This window comes from Aquarana catesbeiana, linkage group LG03 (assembly GCF_042186555.1).
Source record: "Aquarana catesbeiana isolate 2022-GZ linkage group LG03, ASM4218655v1, whole genome shotgun sequence".
Lineage (NCBI taxonomy): Eukaryota > Metazoa > Chordata > Amphibia > Anura > Ranidae > Aquarana > Aquarana catesbeiana.
This window is the reverse complement of record NC_133326.1, coordinates 731289464-731313649: the sequence shown is the minus strand read 5'-3', so window position 1 is coordinate 731313649 and position 24186 is coordinate 731289464. Positions and strand designations below refer to the sequence as shown.

The 24186-nt window shown below is 45.9% G+C and overlaps 1 protein-coding gene across 1 annotated transcript in view; it reads left to right on the top strand.

The window, feature by feature from the left end:
• Positions 1-8244: 8244 nt before the first annotated feature.
• The window catches only part of LOC141133817 (uncharacterized), a 140474-nt gene continuing 124532 nt past the window's right edge, over positions 8245-24186 (top strand). Inside the window, exon 1 of the mRNA XM_073623374.1 lies at positions 8245-8386. The gene's annotated coding sequence lies outside the window, so the exon portion shown is untranslated. The remainder of the gene's footprint in view (positions 8387-24186) is intronic.

The following is a 24186-nucleotide window of genomic DNA, read 5'->3' as shown; positions in this document are numbered from 1 at the left end:
CTTCCACAGGCAGTGGTCTCAGCAGGGAGCACTGATAGCTTCAAGAAACTATTAGATAATCACCTGAATGACCGCAATATACAGGGATATACAATGTAATACTGACACATAATCACACATATAGGTTGGACTTGATGGACTTGTGTCTTTTTTCAACATCACCTACTATGTATGTAACTATGTACTATGTATCTAGGTGCTGACCCCGGCTCACTACCGCAGTGATATGCAAATGAGAAGAAAACTGGTCACACACCGCAGTTGTAATCCAATAAAACTACCTTTATTCTTCAAATATGGGACAATAGCGCAGGATAGGTTACAGTTGACATGTTTCACATGTAGGAGTGCTTAGTTATTACTAAGTTTACCAGTTTTCTTCTCATTTTTATGGAGTTGAGTTTAGGAACTTTGGCAAAAAAAAAAAAAACACCAAAAGCTCCTAATCTCAAGTTAAGCTGCTGCCAGAGTAGGCTAGTCTACATGAAAAATTTAAAAATGGTACAAATAATATTGTTGTGCGATTTGAAGTTGCTCGCAACCAAAGCTGTGAAGTGTGGCGACTACTAGTGATATATACCAAAAAAAAATGCAAAATAATACAAGTGCAAAAAACTATAAAGGAATAAATATGATGACTGGTAAAAATAAACAAGCAATATAACATAAACATAAAAGATTCCGTGATGGGTCTTATATAAAATAACAATGTATGAGTCCCAAGAGTGATGATGATGATAAAAGTAATGTAGTGAAGAGGTAACTTCAACACAAATCAAACAGTCTCTAGGGTGAATGTATTCAGTGGTAAATGTACACCCGAGGGGAGAAAGATGTGCCCTTACCGGGAGCGATGGACCCAACTCACCGTACGGTGGTGGATCAGTAAGGCGTAGAGTGGGAGGCCTGAGGCCAAACTCTCGAGCTGGACTGCACGATGACCCCTCCAGTAGGCTGATGAACCTCAAGGACACCAAATGAGGAAGTGGATGGAAGATGACAACACCTGCCAAACGGATGCCAGCTATGCGTCTTACACAGTATTTTACACATTAATATAGTCTGCATGAAGCCTAAAGCCTCGTACCCACGATCGGATTATTCGCCAACAATTTTATTGTTGTCCTCAAATTCAGGCAGAGTGCAAGAGGCTATTTTGTTGGGGCCCAAACTCATTTGGAACACCCCCCCCCCCCCCCAAATGCTAAGTCACCAATACCAATACTCTATCTGCTGACTTTGCCAAACCCATACACACTATACTTCTTTTGTGGTCATATTTATGGATGAATTCACCAAAGCATGTAGTGCAAGGGCCTGCCTGAATACCTTCAAATACCTTCACTTGCAGTGCACTTGTAGTGCAAAGTGGTTTGAGCCTTTCATAAATAACCCCCAGTGTGCCAACATGTGCTAGCTTCCATCATGGGGGATCAATGGACGTGTTTCAGGGGTGCAACCCCTTCCTCTCACCTACTTTAGTTTTGAGGAAGGGGTTGCACCCCCAAAACGCGTACATTGATATCCTGTGATGGGAGATAGCACATGTTGACACACTGTGTGTTTTGGTGCTTTAGCAAAATAGATGTAGGGAAAGACACACATTTTAGGCATGGGATCATGAGGGAATTCCGAATTTTGTGGCCCAATTTGTGTGCATCTTCAAAATTTGGCTTTGCGATTCATATAAACACACAAAGATTACAATTAAAACATTACTTAGGGCAGTGTTTCACAACTCTCCTTCTCCAGGATGCCTTTCTAGGTCATGTCTTCTATAGTTTTTGGTTTTGCCACAGGTGATGATGTCATTTTCGAGGTTAGTAATTCACACAACCATTTTTAAAATGCGGAAAATAAAGAAAACAGGACCTGGTGGTGCACCTAGAGAAATGGAATGGCTAAACACTGATCTCAGACACTATAAAGCCTGGGTTAACATTGGAGCGATTTGTCATGCGTTTTGATCAATAAAATCACATGACAAATCGCAGCCTATTTGAGGAAATGGCACTGTTCCAATCGGTGCGACACTGATTTAGCGGCGCCACAACAATTTGCAAAAGTAGTTCCTGCATTACTTTTTCCAATTTCAGGTGCAACTTCAATAGACATCTGGGCATGAAGCCACCCAAATGTAATCAATTTAAAACTGTACAAACAGATGTACAACATAACAACAAAAATAAAACATGTTTGGTTTTAAAATTCTAAAATATCGTTGATAACAGTTTTGTACATCAAGGATGTTTTGTTTCATCTTCTCCAATTCCCTATTGCAAACCAAGAGCTCACTGATAAGTATTTGTGCACTTGCACTACTACAGTAATTTTGTTCTTCCACAACATACACAAAAAAAAAACACACCATGTATTAGAAATATGCAGGCATCCATCTATTACTTGAAGCTGTGGTCTCAGACACTGACCTGTGGTCGACACCATTTTGAGAACTTCACACAGTACTTCCTGCACATCAGCATCAACATCTTCAGGGTGTGTGGTGAGTTGACTTTCTGTATCTTCAGGAGGTGCTGGGTTACTGGTGTCCACACACAGCTCAGATGTCCCTCTTCTTTTCTCCCCTATGTGAATACAAAAAAAGGTATACTTAGCAGACAGATATGTTAGGCTAGAAATAGTAATATGAAACATTGGGGGTTATTTAAGAAAGGCAAATGCACTTTGCACTACAGGTGCACATGAAAATGCAGTCGCTATAGATTTGAGGGGGACATGCAAGGAAAATAAAAAACAGCATTTTAGCTGCACATGATTGGATGAGAAAATCAGCAGAGCTTCCCCTCATTTCAGATCTTCCCCTCAGATCTACAGCGACTGCACTTTCAGTGCACTTGCAGTGCACTTGTATTGTAGTGCAAAGTGGATTTGCCTTTCGTAAATAAACCCCAGTGTTTGGAAGTGTCTTCCAATTGTCTGTTTCGGCAGAGTTCCAAGCTGAATACATGATTTTTTCCCTTTCAAAAGCAGGAATACTTACCTGTTTTTTGCAAGTTTCACACATAGAGAGACCCTTAGTATCCACTGGAGCACCTGCGTGGGACACCATAACAAGGGTGTCCTGGTGTCCCACACTAGTGCTCCTGCGCCCAGATGCGTAAACAGCTGCTGAGTAGGGATGAGCTTCGTGGTCGAGTCAAACCCATGTTCGACTCGAACATTGTGTGTTCGGTCGTTCGCCGAATTACGAACGATATGAGCCGTTCGCGCCAAATTCGAGTGGTGCGTCATGGCCCATAGTTCACTGCGGCATCGCAGTGCATTGCTGGCTGATGATTGGCCAAGCATGCACTATGACCCGCATGCTTGGCCAATCACAGCGCTGTCTGAACAGAGAGCCGTAACTGGCCAAAGCCAAGGAGGATTTGGCTAATTATGGCTCAGGGGGTTTAGTACATGCCCCACACTATATAAGGCCGCCTCCACGGCGGCCCTGTGTAGTGTGTTCCAGTGTTCAGATAGAGAGAGAGAGACAGACAGTGTCATTTGATTTAAGTTAGATAGAGTAGGCAGGTCGAGTCAGTTAGCTGCAGTTACAGTGTATTGTGTGTATATATATATATATATATATATATATATATATATATATATATGCATCCCAGGTGTTATGTATATATATATATATATATATATATATATATATATATATATATATATATATATATATATATATATATATATATATATATATATATATACACTGTATTCAGTTTAGATAGATCCTGTTCTTCTCTTCCTAATATACTGACAGGCAGGCAGGTGTTTTTACAGTATTTCCAGCTACTGTACTGTGTACCCTGCACAGTCTCACCTACAGTATAGCAACCTGCAGCCAGGTGCTTGTGTAGGCTCATTGAAGTATTTCCAGCTACTGTACTGTGTACCCTGCACAGTCTCACCTACAATATATCAACCTGCAGCCAGGTGCTTGTGTAGGCTCATTGAAGTATTTCCAGCTACTGTACTGTGTACCCTGCACAGTCTCACCTACAATATATCAACCTGCAGCCAGGTGCTTGTGTAGGCTCATTGAAGTATTTCCAGCTACTGTACTGTGTACAGTTTAATGACATATAGTTCTGTGCGTGACTGTATGTTTGGCGCATTATATTGCAGTATATTATAGTGTATCCATGGAGTGTGTCTGTGTAGCCTGAGTACTCAAATTAAAGTGCACCAAACACCTCTTTACATTGATTAAAGTGCATCTACATACAGATTTCAACTTCTTTACATTTGCATATAAGCACCACCCCCTCCATCCCAATAATGTCTGGGAGGACTACAAGGAGAGGCAGACGTTCACTTGGCACTGTAAGGAGGCCAGCAACAAATGTGTCCACAGGCAAAGGTGGACGTGGTGGTCATTCCTCAGGCAGGGCATCATTTCCTATGTTTAGTGAGTTTGCCCGTGCTATCCAGCCACAGCATGCAGAGGAGGTGGTGGACTGGCTTACTAAACCTTCCTCATCCTCCTCATTCTCTGTCACGCAAGTGTGCAGTCCCCTGCAGTTGCCAGAGAGGATAAACCTGCCTCCTTGTCCACATCTATTCCTGCCATAGTCCCAGCATCAGGCATGGAGGAGTCAGCTGAGTTATTTGACCACAGCATCAGCCACTTGCCCCTTGATGATGCCCAGCCATTACTGGATTCAGATCTTGGTTCTGAGGTTGAGGATGACAGGAACATGAGCCTAGAGAGAGGGAGGAACACTGGTAGACAAATTGGCATTCATGTTCCCCAAGCCACAGCGTATTGCCAAGTTGTCTCCAGTGGTAATGATGAAGATGGAGGAGATGGAGATGATGATGATGTTGATAATGATGAGGTCACTGATGCGACTTGGGTGCCAGATAGTGCAGAGGAGGAAACTGAAGGTGAGGCGGCACAACCCCAAGGAGGCCAACATCAAGAAAGAGTAGAGAGCAGCCACCCTATTCAGTCACATTCTGCAGATGTAATCTCCCGGCCCACTCCCCAAAGCTCAGCTGTCTGGGCCCTTTTCAGCACATCTGCAGCAGATTGCACTGTTGCTATCTGCAAACTGTGTCTCATGTACATCAAACAAGGCAAAAACACCAATTATTTGGGTACCAGATGCCTAACAAGGCATTTAACGTCCAACCACTCAGCCCGTTGGCAGGAACACTTAAAAGCCACACAAAAGGGGCACAAATCTGCCCCTCCTCCTTACCCACTCCAGTCTGCCCCTGCTATACCGAGTCATTACCTCTCAGCAGCCTCCACTGACAGGGATGATGATATAGCACAGGGTGCCCCAGGTCCTAGCAGCACATCTGCCAGCAGCACACCACCAGCTGTAGACTGTAGCTGGCAAATTTCTCTGCCCCATCTGCTGCAGCGGGAAAAAAAAAACTGTCCCTGCCACCCACATGCCCAGCGTCTAAATGCAAGCTTGCAAAGCTGTTGGCTCTCCAACTTCTGCCTTTCAGCCTGGTGGATTCTGCCCCCTTCCGTGAATGTGCTGTACCACAATGGCAGGTTCCTAGTCGCTACTACTTTTCACGTAAGGCCGTTCCATCTCTCCACCATCAAATGGAAGGGAATGTTACCCCCTAAGCATTCAAAGGGCTATTCCATGAGTCAGGCTAAAAGGTGCCATGCAGTGCTTCAGCTGGTGTGTTTAGGGGACAGGAACCACACCGGAACAGAGATTCTTGCAGCTCTGCAGGGACAGGCCCAGAGGTGGTTCACACCACACCAGCTGGAGCCAGGAATGGTGGTGTCCGATAATGGCTCAAACCTCCTGTCAGCCCTTAGACAGGAAAAGTTGACACATGTGCCATGCCTGCCACATGTCCTCAATTTGGTGATGCAGCATTTCCTAAGTACGTACCCAGGGCTGCAAGAAAAACTAAAAACTAAATACTAAAACGTGCCAGAAGAGTCTGTAGCCATTTCAGGCAGTTATACACAGCCAGTGCTCATTTGGCTGAAATTCAGCGGGAATTCCACCTGCCTGTAAACTGCCTGATTTATGACATGCCCACCAGGTGGAACTCGACTTTGGCAATGCTGCAGTGGCTATACATGCAGCAGAGGGCCATCAACGAGTACCTGTGCCAGTATGGCACGACGACGGGCTCAGGCCGCCTCAGCTTTTTTTCCCCACACCAATAGCTGATCATTAAGGATGCATGCACTGTATTGTCACCATTTGAGGAGGCCACAATGATGGTGAGCAGTGACAGTGCATGCATCAGTGACACAATCCCTGTTGTGTTCCTGCTGGAGCAGACTCTGTGTGACATTATGGATAGGGCACTGGAGGCAGAGCAGCAGGAGGAAGAGAAGGACTTCCTTTCCTCTCAAGGCCCACTTTATCCAGACACCATCATTCCTATGTCACAGAACACACAGGAGGAAAGAGGGGAGGAGGATGAGGATGAGGGTTCTGGCACTTTCATAGGCTTCAAAGAAGAGGAAGACATGCGTCGATCTATAAGCGATGGCTTTCCAACCCCAGGACCATTAGGAGTAGTACGTGGCTGGGAGGAGGAAGTTCCATATGCTGTCATCCTGTGTGACCCCAAGGAGTCTGCTTCTCAAGCCTCTGCAAATTTGAGGCACATGGGCAACCTCATGCTTCAATGCCTTCGAAAGGACCCAAGAATACGTGGCATAAAGGAGAAGGATGATTACTGGTTGGCAACCCTCCTTGACCACCGTTATAAGGTGAAGGTCTCAGAACTCTTTCCGTCCCCACAGAGAGTGCAGAAGATAAAATCTCTTGAGCACACATTAAAGATGATTTTATTGAATGTATTTCCTGACTCCAGTAGGTTACAGTGTGGTGGAAAACATTGTTTTGAGTCTTCTATTGGTCAAGAGAGGAGCGTTGGAGAAGGCATCCGCCTTAGTGAGGCATTTCGGAATTTTTTTAGTCCTCGCCACCCAGGGCTGTCAGCTTCCACATCCCATCGGCAGCGTCTGCATCACATGGTGGACGATTACCTCGGGGCCAAAACAGAGATGGAGAGCTTTCCAGCTGATGATTCACTGACTTACTGGATCATGAGAATAGACCACTGGCCAGAACTTGCCCAGTATGCTATTGAGTTGTTGGGCTGCCCTGCATCCAGCATGCTTTCAGAACGGGCATTCAGTGCTGCAGGAGGTTTGTTACTGATCATAGAACGTGTCTGTCCACAGACTCCGTGGGCCGTTTGACTTTTATAAAAATGAATCAGTCCTGGATTACCAGTTATGAAGCTCCTGATGTCACTGATTAAGTCTTTTTGGGATGTGGAATCTCTGCAGGACTTTGAGGCTGCCTAGCTTTGAGGGTGTTCAATCATTTCATCTGGAAGAATGTTTTTGGTATAGGTTTCATGGGCACAATTAAGACCAATATTTCTGCACCTGTTTGACAAGTGCATATCATTGCAATTTTTTACAGCAAGGCCAATTCTTGCTTTCATCAAGAGTACCTCTATAGGGTTACGGTGGGAAGGCACCACCGACACCCAAAGACCAATTTTCCTGCACCTGTCTGACAGGTGCATATCATTGCAATTTTTTACAGCAAGGCCAATTCTTGCTTACATCAAGATTACCTCTATAGGGTTATGGTTACGACACCCAAAGACCAATATTTACGCACCCGTTACTTCTATCCAAAGTCAAAGTGACACCAGAATGTATCCAAAAAATCTCTAATCTTGTTCCCAGTGCACTACATTGTGGCCTCATCATTCACACTGGCTCCCCAGCTGTTGCTGAGCAAAATAAAGGCAGCTTGCAGGGAAAATTTCATTTTTTGGCTTTATAAATGCAATTATTACTGCAGCAGATTCTAGACATGGTACAGAATAGACTAAGAGGACCCCCCAGGCATTATGTTGGAAGGAATTTTTTATTTTTATGCTTTCACTTTAAAAATCAAAAAATCACTGCTCATTTAAAAATTACGTTTTTTTACAAACTTTTTTTTTTTTAAACAATTTTTATTGAGTTATCAAAGGTATAATAGTTACATATATACATATATATATGTACATATATATGTACGGACGCAGCCGCTTTAGCGATCTTATACATCTATATATATGCACAGAAATCTAACTGTGTAACAAGGGTAGTACAAAACAGCGTATTCATTTTCTTAGCATGGCATTAAACCACAGGTCACTTAGGTTGTTCATTTTGTGGTGTTTAGCTTCCTGTAATTTTAGATGTAGCATATCTTTTTGGTGGTAGCTTTTAGTAACTGCCGAGTCTCTATTTCTTCCATTCTTTTTAGAGACTATCTGGACTTAACTTGTTCTGTGTGTTAAAGCCTATAAGTGTCGAAGTATTGACTTCGGAATACGAATTTCCAATCCAGGGGCTTATTCAAGGAAGGTAAGGGGTTTCAGGAGGTGACTAGGGGTATTTTGTAAGATTGAGGGGGACAGGTCATTTCTGCATCTCTTGGTGATAGCTACTAGGAAATGGGGGGGTCTCAGGGTTCTGCAACCCTTCCTCACTCACTCGCCTGCTGCATCTTTGTGGTTGTTCTTGGGCTTGAGTTGCTTATATTCGTCTGTTGTGAGGAAATGTCACCAAGACGACCATATTTTTCCAAATTTGGAGGGGATGTCTCTTGCTTGGTGAATAAGTTCCTCCATGTCTGCAGTTTTCTGTATCCGTGCAAACCAATTGGCTACAGATGGTGGCTCCGGGGAGCGACAGTTGGCTGGGTTGTAAATCTTTGCTACATTCACCATGTGCATGAGAGTGAGTGTACATATTCGCTTGTTGGTATCGAGGAGTGGTGTAGCAGAAACTGTGTTGGGGTAAATTCAAGAGTGAAGGTGGTAATTTGATTCGTGAGTCCGTGCACTTCCTTCCAGAAGGGTTGTATTTTGGGACAGTTCCACCAGATATGAAGAAGCGAGCAGGGCTCCTCCTCACATCTCCAGCAATGGGAAGAGAGTGATGGGAATATTTTGTGTATCCTAAGGGGTGTCCTATACCACCTAGAAAATAGTTTGAACACATTCTCTTGTGCATAAATGTTTACTGTCCCCTTGTGGATGCATGTATAGATTTTTTCCCAGTCGTGTTCTGAGAGATCTATGACTAGATCTTTTTCCCATTGGCGGCTAGCCAAGTTGGATTTGGGGTTATGGTATGTTTGTCAAATAGTAAGGTGTATATGTAATTGATTAGGTGAGCTTGGGGTTCCTGTTTCAGGCAAAGCGACTCAAAGAGGGTGATCCGTCGGGACCAGTCAGGTCGAGGGTTAGGTTTTTCGAGAAAGTATCAAATATGTATGTATGTCCAGTATGAAAATGTTTGGTTCTTCATCCGGGTGGCCAGCGGAGCTTGAGTGAGAAGATGACCTCTCTCATATAATTGCTCTGCTCGGATAGTCGTGTATGGCCAGGAATCTATGAGGAAGGATGTGTAGGTTCCTGGAGGGAAGTCTGGGTTGTGGCACAGTGGGGTCATTGGGCCTAGGATCAAGGAGATTTCATGTTTCTTGCAGGTTTCTAGGAAGGAACTTATTTTTTATGGTTGAACTATATGGATTTGTGTCTTTTTTCAACCTGACTAACTATGTAACTATGTAAGGAGGTTAAAGTTGGTAGTATTAGTGGGTGATTTTTGCAGGGCAGAGGGGTGTGTTTCGGTGCTATCCAGGGACTTTGGAATAGTGGGGAGGGGGACATGTCATGTTGTAACTGAACCCAATCTTTAAACCTCGAATAAATATTCCAGTCTATGATCCTGGTTAAGTGGCAGGCTTGATAATATTTCTGGAGGTCTGGTAAGCCATTGCCTCCTTTAAGTTTAGGGATTATCAGCCTGGAATAGCTGAGTCTCGGACATTTGGCGCCCCATATGAAATCTGTGCAGGCTTTCTGATATGTGGAAAAAAAGGTGGATGGAAGTTTTATTGGGATGGTTTGTAATAGGTATAATATTCTAGGTAGGATGTTCATTTTAATAATTGCAGCCTTGCCAAATGATGAAAAGAGGCCAGAGGACCATGATTTCAGATCACCTGTTATGTTCTTCAGTATCGGTAGGAAATTTTTGGAGTACAGGTCTGCAAGGGATGATGGTATTTGGATGCCTAGGTAGGTAATTGTGTTTTTGTTCCATTTGAATAGGAGATTAGATTGGCATTGCCGGCATGTGTCTATGGTAAGTGAGACATTCAGTGCGGTAGATTTAGAAAAGTTGATTTGTAGGTTGGGTAGAGATTTGAAAGTGTTAAATTCTTTGAGTAGGTTCGGGATTGTTGTATGTGCATCTGAGAGAAAAAGGAGGATGTCGTCCGCGAATGCGGCTAGTTTATAAGTGTGGTCAGCCATCGTAATTCCTCTGATATTGGGGTTCGCTCTGAGGAGTCTGAGTAGTGGTTTGAGGGTGAGGATGAAGATCAGGGGGGGAGAGAGGGCAGCCCTGACGTGTTCCATTTGAGATTGAGAAGGCATCCGATAGGTGGCCATTTACGCAAACGCGCGCTGTGGTATTTGAGTATAACGTCAGTATAAGATTTAGCATCCTATTGGGAAGACCAATGGCCTTAGGCGTCATATAGTCCCATGCCACCCTATCGAATGCCTTCTCTGCGTCCAGTGAAATTTGAAACCCCGGATGTCGGTTATCTGTTAACCAATGGTGTATATTAATCGCCCCAGGCGTGTTGTCCCTTGCTTCTCTGCCTGGTACAAAGCCAACCTGGTTGAGGGAGCTGAGCTGAGGGAGCAGGGGAAGTAGGCAGTTTGCTAGGATTTTGGCATACCACTTTAAGTCCACATTTAACAGTGAGATCGGCCTAAAATTGGTGACTAGGGAGGTGTCCTTCCCCGGTTTAGGGATTACTGTAATGTGGGCTGTCAATAGGTCACGAGGGGGTGTTGATTGGTCAGCAAAGGAATTGTAAGTGGAGAGAAAAGACAGGAGTAGGAGCTCTGCATAGGTTTTGTAGTAGCCTACTGTTAGCCCGTCTGGTCCCGGGCTCTTGCCTGGTTTCATTTGTTTGAGTGTGAGTTTGGCTTCTACGTCAGTTAGTGGACTGTCCAGGTCCTGAGCCATAGTATCTGAGATCAAGGATGGGCTATATTGTTTCAGAAATTCTGTTATTGCTTGTTTTCTCGAAGGGTCTGTCACGGTCGGGTTCGTTTCGGGTAGGTTGTATAGTTTTGAGTAATAGTCGACAAATTGTTTGGCAATCTCAGGGTTGGAGGTAAGTTTATGTCCTGATTGGTCCATTATAGAGTGTATTTTTTGGGCTGCTTTCTTGGATTGTAAAGCCCTCGCTAGCATTTTCCTTTGTTGCTGTAATCATAGAAGTGCTTTTGGGATAAAATGTATTTGCGTTTTATTTTTTTGCCTAGCATATCCAGCAGTTCATTTCTCGCTTGCATAAGGGTCTGGAACATATCTAGGGCTTGCGTCTGTTTGTGTGTGCGCTCTAGCTTCTGAATTCAGGTGGTCAGATCAGTGAGTTGTCTCTGTCTTTCTCTTTTACGTTTGGCAGCGACTACAATTGTCATGGTTATGCAATAGAGTTTCTTTGTCAGCTCACCTGTCTCCATGTATCCAGCTTTACTCTTTTGACACATCACCTTTTGACCAACCTGACCTCAGGGATCCACTGACCTCTACCCAGTCTGATGGTCCTGTGTTGGATGTCCAGCACATCTTTAAGGGTCTGGGGGACCATGCTCAGACTTCTGATGGTCTTCTCGTGCCCTTACCCATTTCTAAAAAGCCTTTAGTCCTCAATAAGTCCTTTCGTCCTCTCCTTACCTCGGTTCCGGTCTCTGAGGATAATCTAAAGTACGAAGTTAGTCAAGTTTTGGATTCCCGGCTCCGTAAAGGCATTCTTCAGTACCTCGTACATTGGAAAGGGTTTGGTCCTGAGGAGAGGTCTTGGATCACTGCATCTGAGGTCTTTGCTCCTCATCTATTGAGGAGGTTCCATTTGGAGTTTCCCTTTAAGCCTGGGCACAGGCGGGGGAGGGGGAGGTCTCATAAGAGGGGGGGTACTGTCATGGTTATGCAATAGAGTTTCTTTGTCAGCTCACCTGTCTCCATGTATTCCTCTCTAGGGACCAGCTGCCTCTCACCTGACTGCTTTTATAACGTCTCCTCTAAGCATGGCCCCACCCCAGGTCCTATCAGGAAACCCTACATTAACATGTGCACTGCAAGCCAGCAGTGCCGATCAACCATTGTGTGTTAGCCTCCGTGTGTACTTGCTGTGTTCCTGCGTCTGATTCCTGTTACCAACTTTGGCCTGTTCTTCACTATTCCTGTCTGCTCGTGACCCTGACTTTTGGCGTGTCCCCGACCATCCCTGTTTGCCTGTGACCCTGAACCTTGGCGTGTACTCTGTTGTCCTTGTCTGCTTGTGGCCCCGACCTTGGCTTGTCCCTTACTTCCTTGTTGCTCCAGCCTGCTGCCTCCTTCCACTTCTCCTGTAGTCTACCGTGAGCGTGAGCTGTGAGACCCTGGGGGCCGCGACCTGGAGCCAGACTGCAGCTCAGTCAATCCTTATCATTAAAGGCTCTGGTGAACACCTGCTGGCTCTTAGACTCCGCGCCCTGGGGAATCTATGCTCTAGCTCCCAGTGGGATCTGTGTCAGTGATCCAGTAGACCTGCTTCCTGAACCTCCCAGGGTTCAATCTGCAGCAGTTAGTCCTTGAACTTCAGCCCCAAACCTTCCTGTCCGATCGGGCGAAAGTAGCCTATATTATATCCCTTCTGTCCGGCGAGGCGCTAGCTTGGGCTGCCCCTCTGTGGGAACTGAATGATCCAGTGGTTTCTAGCCTGTCTGATTTTTTGATACTTTTTCGGAATATCTTCGAGGAACCGGGTCGTGTCTCCTCAGCGGCTAGCGCTCTTTTATGTCTCCGTCAAGAGTCCGCTTCTGTGGGACAGTATGCTCTTCAGTTCCGTATCCTCACAGGTGAATTGAGCTGGAATAATGAGGCCCTAGTTGCAACCTTTTTACATGGCCTCTCTGATAGAGTGAAGGATGAATTAGCAGGAAGATCCCTTCCTGCTGATCTGGATGGTGTTATCACCTTGTGTAACCAGATCGATATTCGCTTTCAGGAGAGGGCCCTGGAAAAAAGATGCCAGCACTCCCCGTTCCTTAGGCAGCTTGAGCTCCCAGTCCCTTCTCTTCGATCCGAGGAGCACCCCCTGCCTGCTGAGGAACCTATGCAGCTGGGCTGGACCAAGTTGTCTCCTGAAGAACGCACTAGGCGCAGAACTCTGGGCCTGTGCCTCTACTGTGGGGCCAAAGGTCATTTTCGTTACACTTGTTCTCTTCGTCCGAAAAAACGATCGGGGCTAATACATCTGGAAGGTGGAGTATTAGACCCTGAAGTATCACCTTCACCTTCTTGTCTTCTTCTTTCTGTGTTCCTTCATGTCGGCGCTTCCTCTCGTTTGGTCTCGGCACATCTGGATTCCGGAGCCGCTGGCAATTTTATGGACTGGGGAACTGCGTCTTCCATGAGACTTACCCTTTTGCCCCTTACAACGCCATTGGTGGTCTTGGTGATTGATGGCACTGTTCTCCCAGGGGGCCCTATCCGCTTCCAGACCCTCCCTGTTAAGATGTCGGTAGGGACACTCCACCAGGAGTGTATATCCTTCCTTGTCTTACCTAAGGCTTCGTCTCCTATCATATTAGGTCTTCCTTGGTTACCGCTCCATTCTCCACATGTTGACTGGACTGCTGGACAGATCTTGACTTGGGGTTCCTTCTGTTCCTCCTCCTACCTACTCAAGGTTACCCCAAAAGAGAATCCTCCTGTTGCCACCATCCCATTATCTTCTGCTCTTCCCGCTGCGTATAGCGATTTCTGGAATGTCTCCTGCAATAGTCGGGCTGAGGCACTCTCTGGGTCGTGTGGCACTCTGGATGAGGAGCCTACCTGTGAACCTGAGCCGATCAGTCACTCCAGTTTGCATGGTCATTTCCCTTTGCCTGTCCCTGGACCCCCTTGGACACACACCCAGGCTGACTCGTCCACCAGTTCCACAGTCGCTACGCCCTGCAATGCAATTCTGGTGGTCGCTGCACCTGGCAATGCTGTTTAGTCGGCCTCTGCACCAGTCCAGCCTATGCCCAATGAGCTTCCTGCTTCTTGTTCAGGACCTTCTGTAACCTGGCCTCACCCTACTGCTACTATGTCAGTTCAAACCTGTTTAAGAGGCTCAATCCATCCTTTGGATAGACTGCCAAATTCGGCCAGGTGGGGTTTTCAATCTTTTGTTCAGGGCTCTCTGCATTCTGTTTGTGTTTCAGCTATCCAGCTTTACTCTTTTGACACGTCACCTTTTGACCAACCTGACCTCAGGGATCCACTGACCTCTACCCAGTCTGATGGTCCTGTGTTGGATGTCCAGCACATCTTTAAGGGTCTGGGGGACCCTGCTCAGACTTCTGATGGTCTTCTCGTGCCCTTACCCATTTCCAAAAAGCCTTTAGTCCTCAATAAGTCCTTTCGTCCTCTCCTTACCTCGGTTCCAGTCTCTGAGGATAATCTAAAGTACGAAGTTAGTCAAGTTTTGGATTCCCGCCTCCGTAAAGGCATTCTTCAGTACCTTGTACATTGGAAAGGGTTTGGTCCTGAGGAGAGGTCTTGGATCACTGCATCTGAGGTCTTTGCTCCTCATCTATTGAGGAGGTTCCATCTGGAGTTTCCCTTTAAGCCTGGGCACAGGCGGGGGAGGGGGAGGTCTCATAAGAGGGGGGGTACTGTCATGGTTATGCAATAGAGTTTCTTTGTCAGCTCACCTGTCTCCATGTATTCCTCTCTAGAGACCAGCTGCCTCTCACCTGACTGCTTTTATAAAGTCTCCTCTAAGCATGGCCCCACCCCAGGCCCTATCAGGAAACCCTACATTAACCTGTGCACTGCAAGCCAGCAGTGCCGATCAACCATTGTGTGTTAGCCTCCGTGTGTACTTGCTGTGTTCCTGCGTCTGATTCCTGTTACCAACTTTGGCCTGTTCTTCACTATTCCTGTCTGCTCGTGACCCTGACCTTTGGCGTGTCCCCGACCATCCCTGTTTGCCTGTGACCCTGAACCTTGGCGTGTACTCTGTTGTCCTTGTCTGCTTGTGGCCCCGACCTTGGCTTGTCCCTTACTTCCTTGTTGCTCCAGCCTGCTGCCTCCTTCCACTTCTCCTGTAGTCTACCGTGAGCGTGAGCTGTGAGACCCTGGGGGCCGCGACCTGGAGCCAGACTGCAGCTCAGTCCATCCTTACCATTAAAGGCTCTGGTGAACACCTGCTGGCTCTTGGACTCCGCGCCCTGGGGAATCTATGCTCTAGCTCCCAGCGGGATCTGTGTCAGTGATTCAGTAGACCTGCTTCCTGAACCTCCCAGGGTTCAATCCGCAGCAGTCAGTCCTAAGGTCCACTACCTAGCGGTACACTTCTGACTCCTATAGAGTGCATCTGTCACCTAGCCTCGAGGTGACCTGACAACAATTAGAACTCCTCTAATTACACATTTGTGCGCTTCCCATGTGATTGCCTGAGAGGTGTCTGTGGGTTTGTTGTCTATGAAATATTGTCGTATATGTGTCTCGACCTCCATTGCAATTGAAGGGTCTGTAAGTAGAGAGGGGTCTAACCTCCAAGTCGGGGGGACGAATCTGTACCTCTGGGATCAGTATTGACATGGATATAGGGTGGTGGTCCGAGAGGAACATGGCTTACGGGGTTCCCAGATGCTGGTGTGGGAATGAGTAGTGTGGGGATTTGGTGGGTAATGCTGGTGGTTAGCTACTGGAGAGGAGAATGAGTATAGCAGGAGACATTGGTGGTGGCAGGACCATCTGCAGTCCTTGAAGTATTGTGTGTACTAAAGTATTTTACTATAGGTTAAATCTAGCCCTTTACATCATTTACCAGGTGTTTGTATTCACATGTGTACGATCGAATGCTTGTGAACCATGTGGAGAAAATGTGTGGTAACGAACAAGAGTACAGGTAAGCTAGACTAAACAAGACTAAGCAACCAAGACAAGGTCTATTTCAAACATTAACAAATGTTTCAAAAATAAATGATAACAAGTATAGAGTACATAAGGAACTGAGGGATTATAGGGAATACTGATGCGGTCTTTAGCCTTCCATTGTCGCACTAGCAGAACCCTGATTAGAGCTATCAATGCTGTATTTCCAGTTTTTGGAAACCTGGAGAGTGTGCATTCCGTAATTAGGGGGTTTGTACAGCATATGCCTTGGGGGTTAATGGTGGGGAGGGCTCCTCCTGAGCACAATCGGGGTGGTGATGTCGGAACAGATGAACTATTACCCAGTTAGGGGTAGGTGATCAGCAGTGGTTTGTGGTGCTTGTGGTAACCTCTTACCTCAGGTTTTCCGTCTAAGATGGAACTTCTGTAACACAGTTTTGGTTGGCTCGAGTTCTGATAATGCAACTCATGAAGGCAAGCTGTATTCGAGGTTTCCGCAGACTTGTTCCGTCTGTTCATCCAAGGGCTTTCACACTTGAGCAGTGTGCTAGCAGGATGGTAAAAAAAGTCCTGCTAGCAGCATCTTTGGAGCGGTGTGTATACCGCTCCTTCACCGCCCCTGCCCATTGAAATGAATGGGGCAGTGCGGCTATACCGCCGGCAAAGCGGTAAATTACATTTTTTTTTTGCTTTTGTGCAAATAGAGAGCACAAGTAGGGAGCAAAACATCCGATCATTATCATCTTTCATCACAATAGTGCAGGAGCATTGGGCATCTGATAACCTAAGCGGTGTATAGTATACATTATACATTCCCCTCTATTGCGTCTGGTGTGTAGGGGCGAGGGTAGGCATTAGGGCGAAATGTCTTATCATGCATCGTTCAAGCTCTCGGCTGTCAGGCTGATCTGCATGTCTGCAAGGTTGGGCATAGGCCTATCTTTTAAATGGGAGGTTTAGGCATAGTTACCTTAAAATGGAATTCGTGGGTCATACTTGCGTGGACTAGATGCAAGGGTAGTAGAGCAATGGGGCGGTGTACTGGTCTTCTTTTGGGGAGGAGATGCACCTTTTACTTTATGTCATTTTGGATAAGTAACAAAGGGGCAAACTGATCAGCTGAGCAGTCCAGTATCAACCATTCATGATGGGTCTCCCTCTGACATCTTCGAAGTTTGGTATGGTGCCAGGGATAGTGGAAGTGCAACCAGTGTTCCAGTGCATCGATATTGTGTCCAGTTAGGATTGCATGTTCTTGGGTAAGAGGTAAGCATAGGCCCGGCATCATGTCTAGTTCAGTAGGGAACGCACCCCCCGAGTAAGTGCATGTCCATTTTTTTTCGCATGTAGTGGTGTGCCACGTCAGATCCAAGTGACAGGGGACTGGATCAGGGCTGGGGTTATGCGGCTGGGGTATGAAGCTGCTATTTGGCTGAGATTCCCTTGTGAGGTCACAGAGTGGCGTGTGGGCAGGATTAGTCCTGAGGTGGTCAACAGCTGGTGGCCAAGAGGGCTTCACCTGGTAAGAAGGGATGAGCCGAACACCCCCCTGTTCGGTTCGCACCAGAACATGCGAACAGGCAAAAAATTTGTTCAAACACGCGAACACCATTAAAGTCTATGGGACACGAACATGAATAATCAAGTCACCGTGCATCAGAGGGGGGCCGGGTCACTGGGTGTCCCCGTTCTCCATTATTTAAGAACCGCCAGAAGAGGAGAAGCGTTACACAGCAAGAGCCTCCCATCATGCTGGATGCGGAGCGGCCCAGAAGACGAAGGGAAGAAGACGCCGGCGCCGCGGAGGAAGATGCCGGACGAGAACACTGGAGGAAGAACCAGAAGAACCAGAAGAACTAGAAGAAGAAGAAGATGGAGGAAGAAACCAAAGGAAGAAAAAAGATAGAGGATAGAAGAAAGAAGATAGAAGATAGAAGAAAGAACAAAGAAGAAGCATTTAAATAAAGGAATTGTCAAAACTGTCTCTTGTCATTTTTAACATTTTTGACACTTTTTTTGTGAAATGGTAGGGGTACTTTTGCACCCCCTTACCATTTCACACAGGGGGGGAGGGCCGGAATCTGGGGGTCCCCTTGTTAAAGGGGGCTTCCAGATTCCAATAAGCCCCCCGCCCGCAGACCCCCACAACCACCGGGCAAGGGTTATGGGGATGAGGCCCTTGTCCCCATCAACATGGGGACAAGGTGTTTTGGGGGCTACCCCAAAGCACCCTCCCAATGTTGAGGGCATGTGGCCTGGTACGGTTCAGGAGGGGGGGCGCTCTCTCGTCCCCCCTCTTTTCCTCCGGCCTGCCAGGTTGCGTGCTCGGATAAGGGTCTGGTATGGATTTTTGGGGAGACCCCACGCAATTTTTTTTTTTAATTTTGGCGCAGGGTTCCCCTTAAAATCCAGACCTGAAGGGTCTGGTATAGATTTTGAGGGGGACCCCACGCCATTTTTTTTTGTTCATTTTGGCTGGGGTTCCTCTTAATATCCATACCAGACCTGAAGGGCCTGGTATGGAATTTAGGGGGACCCCCCACATCATTTTTTTTTTAAATTTTGGTTTGGGGTTCCCCTATGGGGAATTCCCCTGCCGTTTTTATCAATGAACTTTTATGTGTATTGTCGGACCGGCAATTCATTAATAGCCGCAAGTAGTTTTAAATGACTTTTTTTCCTTTGAAATGTCATTTTGCTGTCAGACTGTTCTAAACACGGGAAACATGCGCCCCTTTACAGGCATACTATAGACACCCCCCAGGTACGAAATTTAAAGGAATGTTACACTTTTATTGTTTGACTTTAAGCATTATTAAAATCACTGCTCCTGGAAAAACGCCCGTTTTTAAAACTTTTGTTTGCATTGATCCATGTCCCCTGCGGTAGGACCTAGGTCCCCAAACACTTTTTATGACAATACCATGCATATAAGCCTTTAAAATTAGCACTTTTGATTTCTCCCATAGACTTTTAAAGGGTGTTCCGCGGCTTTTGAATTAGCTGTGAACACCCCAAATTGTTCGCTGTTCAGCGAACTGGCAAACAACCGGTGTTCAAGTTGAACATGAGTTTGACTCGAACTCGAAGCTCATCCCTACTGGTAAGTATGTTTTTGAGCAATGGTGAGTAGGAATCACCCATATTGGAGTTGGGAACAGTGCTATAGCAAACTTCGCAACTCCTGGGTGCATCAGGATAGCAACAAAACGTGCCAAAAAAAAAACTACAAAAAAAAAAGAAACCGAAAAAAAAAAAACAGAAAATAATGAAGGGTTCAATACTTAACTGTCCTGAAGGTTGGTTACTGACGCTATTTTACTTGTCTCGGCATGCCCTGTGGGGTAAGCAAGCTTTCGTAGGGCTCGAGTATTGGTGATGAGCCGTTGGTGTAGGACTGGGTCTCGTGTCAGATGGTGAGCGGTGTCTTCGGTAGCTCACCTCTTGTGCTTCCATCGGTTCTGCTCTTTCTGGGAAGTATCGCACTCCGGGGATCTGGAAATTCACATACCAATTTGGAACCTCGACTCTCGGTATGTCAAGAGTTGCACAAAATGCATCCAGTTCCTCTGGACCCCTTAGTAGAGCTGCTTGCCCCTGGTGAGTGGCAAATAGGCAGAATGGAAATTTCCATTGGTGATGGATACCTCTGGTTCTAAGGACAAACGACATCCAGGCAAGGTCTGAGATCTTTATGGTGTTTTAGTGTGATCGTGAGGAGTCTTGATAAATATGGATGTCATTCCCCTCATGTGTCAGTTGTATGCTGTGGCGGGCCTTCCTGAGGACATCTTAGTTCTTAGTCTAAGTTTGAAATTGATCCGGCAACAAACAATGTCACACGGTGGGTCTGTATCTCTACCTCGTGGCCTGAGGGCTCTGTGGATACGTTCCATGTGTATGGGGGTAGCCAGAGATCTGTCCAGGAGGTGGTTAAACAACCCCACTACGGTGGGGAGGATTTGCTCGGGTTCAACCATTTCAGGCAGGCCTCTTACTCTTAAGTTGTGGCATCTCCCTCGGTTGTCTAGATCCTCCATGTGTCTTTGGAGGTCCCTTAGTTGTAAGGTGTGTGTGTCCACACCATGGCAGATCTTCCGCATCTCCTTGTGTTGGGGTGCCGCCGTTTGTTCCACTTCGTGCACTCTGCCCACCAGTGTCTGAATGTGATGGCAGGGATTAGTGATGGCCGCAGACAAGGTGTCTTTAATATCCGCTGCTATGGTCCGGAGGTCATTTAGGCTCGGCTGCTGCGTTGAGTGCATGTGTCCCTCCGCGAGGGAGGGAGGTGGATTGGCAGGCATCGGGTTGTTAGCGGTGTGGCTCGGCGCTGAAGCATGTGTCAGAAAATGCGCCGCCATGTTGCCGGTCTGCATCCAGGAGATCTCCGGGATATTCTGACTGATTGGGCCGCTCACGCCCCGGGGTGAACGGGACCTGGTAGCAGAGTTCCCATTGGATGAGGTACCCATGCTAGGAACCTGAATCATTGCTTGGATCCTCCTTTGTTGCTCAGATTAGGCTGCTGTCTGGCGGAGCTCGAGGTCTAAGCAGCCATCTTCCTCCGAGGCAAACCACGCTTCCTCCATACATTTTGGGAGTCTCCCACATGCCTTTTTCGCAAACTCAAAACGTGCCATTTTGTTTTTTGCTGAAAGTAATGGCTTTCTTCTGGCCACTCTGCCATAAAGCCAAACTCTATGGAGCGTACGGCTTATTGACGTCCTTTGTACAGATACTCCAGTCTCTGCTGTGGAAATCTGCAGCTCCTCCAGGGTTACCTTAGGTCTCTGTGCTGCCTCTCTGATTAATGCCCTCCTTGCCCGGTCTGTGAGTTTTAGTGTGCAGGCCGTCTCTTGGCAGGTTTGCTGTTGTGCCATGTTCTTTCCATTTGGTTATGATAGTTTTGATGGTGCTCCTAGGAATCATCAAAGATTTGGATATTTTTTTATAACCTAACCCTGAATTGTACTTCTCAACTACATTGTCCCTTACTTGTTTGGAGAGTTCCCTGGTCTTCATGGCAGTGTTTGGTTAGTGGTGCCTCCTGCTTAGGTGTTGCAGCCTCTGGGGCCTTTCATAAAGGTGTGTATATGTAATGACATATCATGTGACACTTAGATTGCACACAGGTGGACATCATTTCACTAATTATGTGACTTCTGAAGGTAATTGGTTGCACCAGAACTTTTATGGGCTTTATAACAAAGGGGGTGAATACATAGGCACCTGCCAATTATCCGTTTTTTATTTCTGAAAAATAGTTTTATGCATATATTTTTCTAATTTTACTTCACCAACTTAGACTATTGTGTTCTGATCCATCACATACAATTCATATTAAAAAAACATTGAACTAAAGGCTGTAATGTAACAAAATAGGTAAAAAGCCAAGGGGGTGAATACTTTTGCAAGGCACTGTATATCCAATAAGGTGCAGCAACAAGGCAATGGTATTTCTTGAAAGGGTTGATACGACGGGTGTCTATGTACAATGTTCAGCTAGAAATGCAGTAAGGTGTTTCCCCAGGGTAAAGCTGTCTGTACACAGTGTCTCAGTGAAGCAACAAAGAAAGGTTTGCAAAGGTGGGCAATTGCCCTCTCACCAATGACCAGGCCGATTCAATGCCTTAAGAACAGTGGTTCCCGTAGAGGTGTCCTTGCAGCGGATCAGCTCACAACGATCATCTGATGTGAAGCAGGAAGCGCGGGTTGTCAGGCGATCAGAAAGGTGCTGGATAGATGTCTGATGAACAGCAAGCAGTGGTAGGTCCTTCTCGGCTGGATTGGAATGTCGTACACTGCGTGGTAGGTCTCGACCTCACCCTCCCTGAACAGAGAGGTCCGTCACACACCAGGCCCAGGAGGAAGAGAGCGTGGGGCGGGTCTCTGGCTTCTTTTATTGCTCCTCCCAGCATTCTCTCTGATGGTAGCAAAGATCCCTGGGATATGTAGTCCGGGTGCATAGTCATACGGAGCAATTTCCACTCTGAGGAACCATTAATCCCACAATCCCTTTGGTTTGGCTCACAGATATGATGTCAGTTAGTGATGCTGGGCACTAGAGGAACAATACAGTATATAGAAATGACGGGGTATCGCTATGCTTTGCAATTGTAGTCCACATTGCTACACAGGTATATTCATGACTTTTATGTTCTGCTATGAATCAATGTTACCATTAATTTCCTTGGACCTTTGGTCATTAATTTGGTGCTCTCATAGGATTTTATCTGCGTGGATTCTCAGCTCGGGGTCCTTTCCCTTCATCCTTAGGGTGGTCCCCATTTTGTGGAGTGCTGCCGATCTGCACCCAGTGAAACCAGTGACAATTCCAGTGCCTCATAGACAATCTGAATCCAGCACCTATTGGGTTCTTGTGTGAGTTTTTTTATTGTCATCTGTGTCCCTTCTGGGGGAATTCACCCTCTTATTATCCGGGTGACTATCAGCGATGGAAAATCCTTCATTTTAGAGTTGTCACCCGAATACAAGGTGAGGAGACACCTTCCAATGGTGGGACATGCTCCTCTGACACCTAAGAGGGGAATTCCCTCACTGTGGTGAGCTTTCTTCTGACTTCCTGTTGCCTCTCTCTGGGACAATAATTAAAGAGGGGGGGTATGAGGAACTGAGATGTCAAAAAATCAACCAACAAGTTCTAATGCTACAAAGAATTTTTATGTCATCACTTCAGATCTCCAGCTACAATGTTTGGATTGTATGGAGAACTAGTGATAGTCTACACTGAGCCCCATATACACATAAATACAGTATATTGTCATCTGCTACCATCACTTTAGATCTCCAATGTATGGATTGTATGGAGAACTAGTAAAAGGGTCCTTTCAGAGTCTAAACTGAGCTCCATATACACATAGATATATTGACACTTATGGATTGTATAGAGATCTAGATGGAGAGCCTTTTGTAGGTGTTGAACCTCCATCTAGAGTCTACACTGAGCCCAATATACACATCACCGGGGGGCAATATCTTCCCTTCATACATCATCTTTTATTATTATTCTCATGTAATATCAGATGTTATAAAGAGATGAGTTTTCAGTTATTTGTCTAAGTATAATAAAATTAATTTTCAGACAAATCCATTCAGTCCTCAGTAGCTCACCAAAGACATCTTACGGGCACACCCCGGGTGTAAATATTGTTACAATGTATTGAGGGATTGTGTTATACAGGGAATTTGAGAAGGGGTACATTGCACCTTACTTCACAAACATTCTTTCCACTCCCGCTAAAGTAGTAGTTAGAAAACAAATTCTCATATTGGTTCAACAAAGGAGGCGGGAGCCCCAAACACGTTACCTAGTTACTCAAAGACCCGAGCAGAGGATATCTCTTCTTTAAGATCACCCAGAAAGGCCCTGTGTGGATGGGTTTTGGGCTTGTGACAAAGGTATCAGTTTGACATGAGTATAAGAAGCTTCTGGCATCAATCAGAATTAATTGAAAGGTGCACTTGACCTGCATTTAATCTCCTTTTGTCCTGCTGTAAATTTGACCTCATCCTGACCTGCATTTGAGCTCCTTCTGACCTGCATTTGACCTGTTTCTGACCTCTCTTTGACCTCCCCCTGACCTGCATTTGACCTCTGTGATGGAACCGCTTGGCACCCTGCTTGGGTGCTTCCTTCCACCAAACAGTACCTCCTGCTAACCAAAACCTTCTGGCAGACTTTATACCCCACAGGACAACATTCCCCTCTTGAGGATATTAGCATGAAAATGCAAACTCCAAACACCAATCCAATTAACAGCTAACAACTAACAGTGATCTTAATTAACCAGTAATCCAATTAAACAGTAAGTTAATCAACAAACATATAACATCCCACAATAATTTGGTTACAAGGTGAAGTTGATACAATACTAGAAGACAGATAGAAACTATAGGTGACCCAATTAACAATGGGAAGGCACACAATGGAAGAGGCCTACTTAATAAACACATAACACCTTAATAAACAGACTTTAGCAGGAAACCCCCCTCACCAGCTTGAGCTGATTATATTAACATCTGCTCTGAGTCTCACAGTCGAAAGCAGTCATTGCTGGTTTGAGCCTAGAGACCCCAAATATGTATATGGGTCCTCCAGTTCCCAGAGTCTGTGTGTTTTGGAGAAATATGGACTTAAATGTGAAGCAAGACCACTGCAGGGGTCCCCAAGGTATACA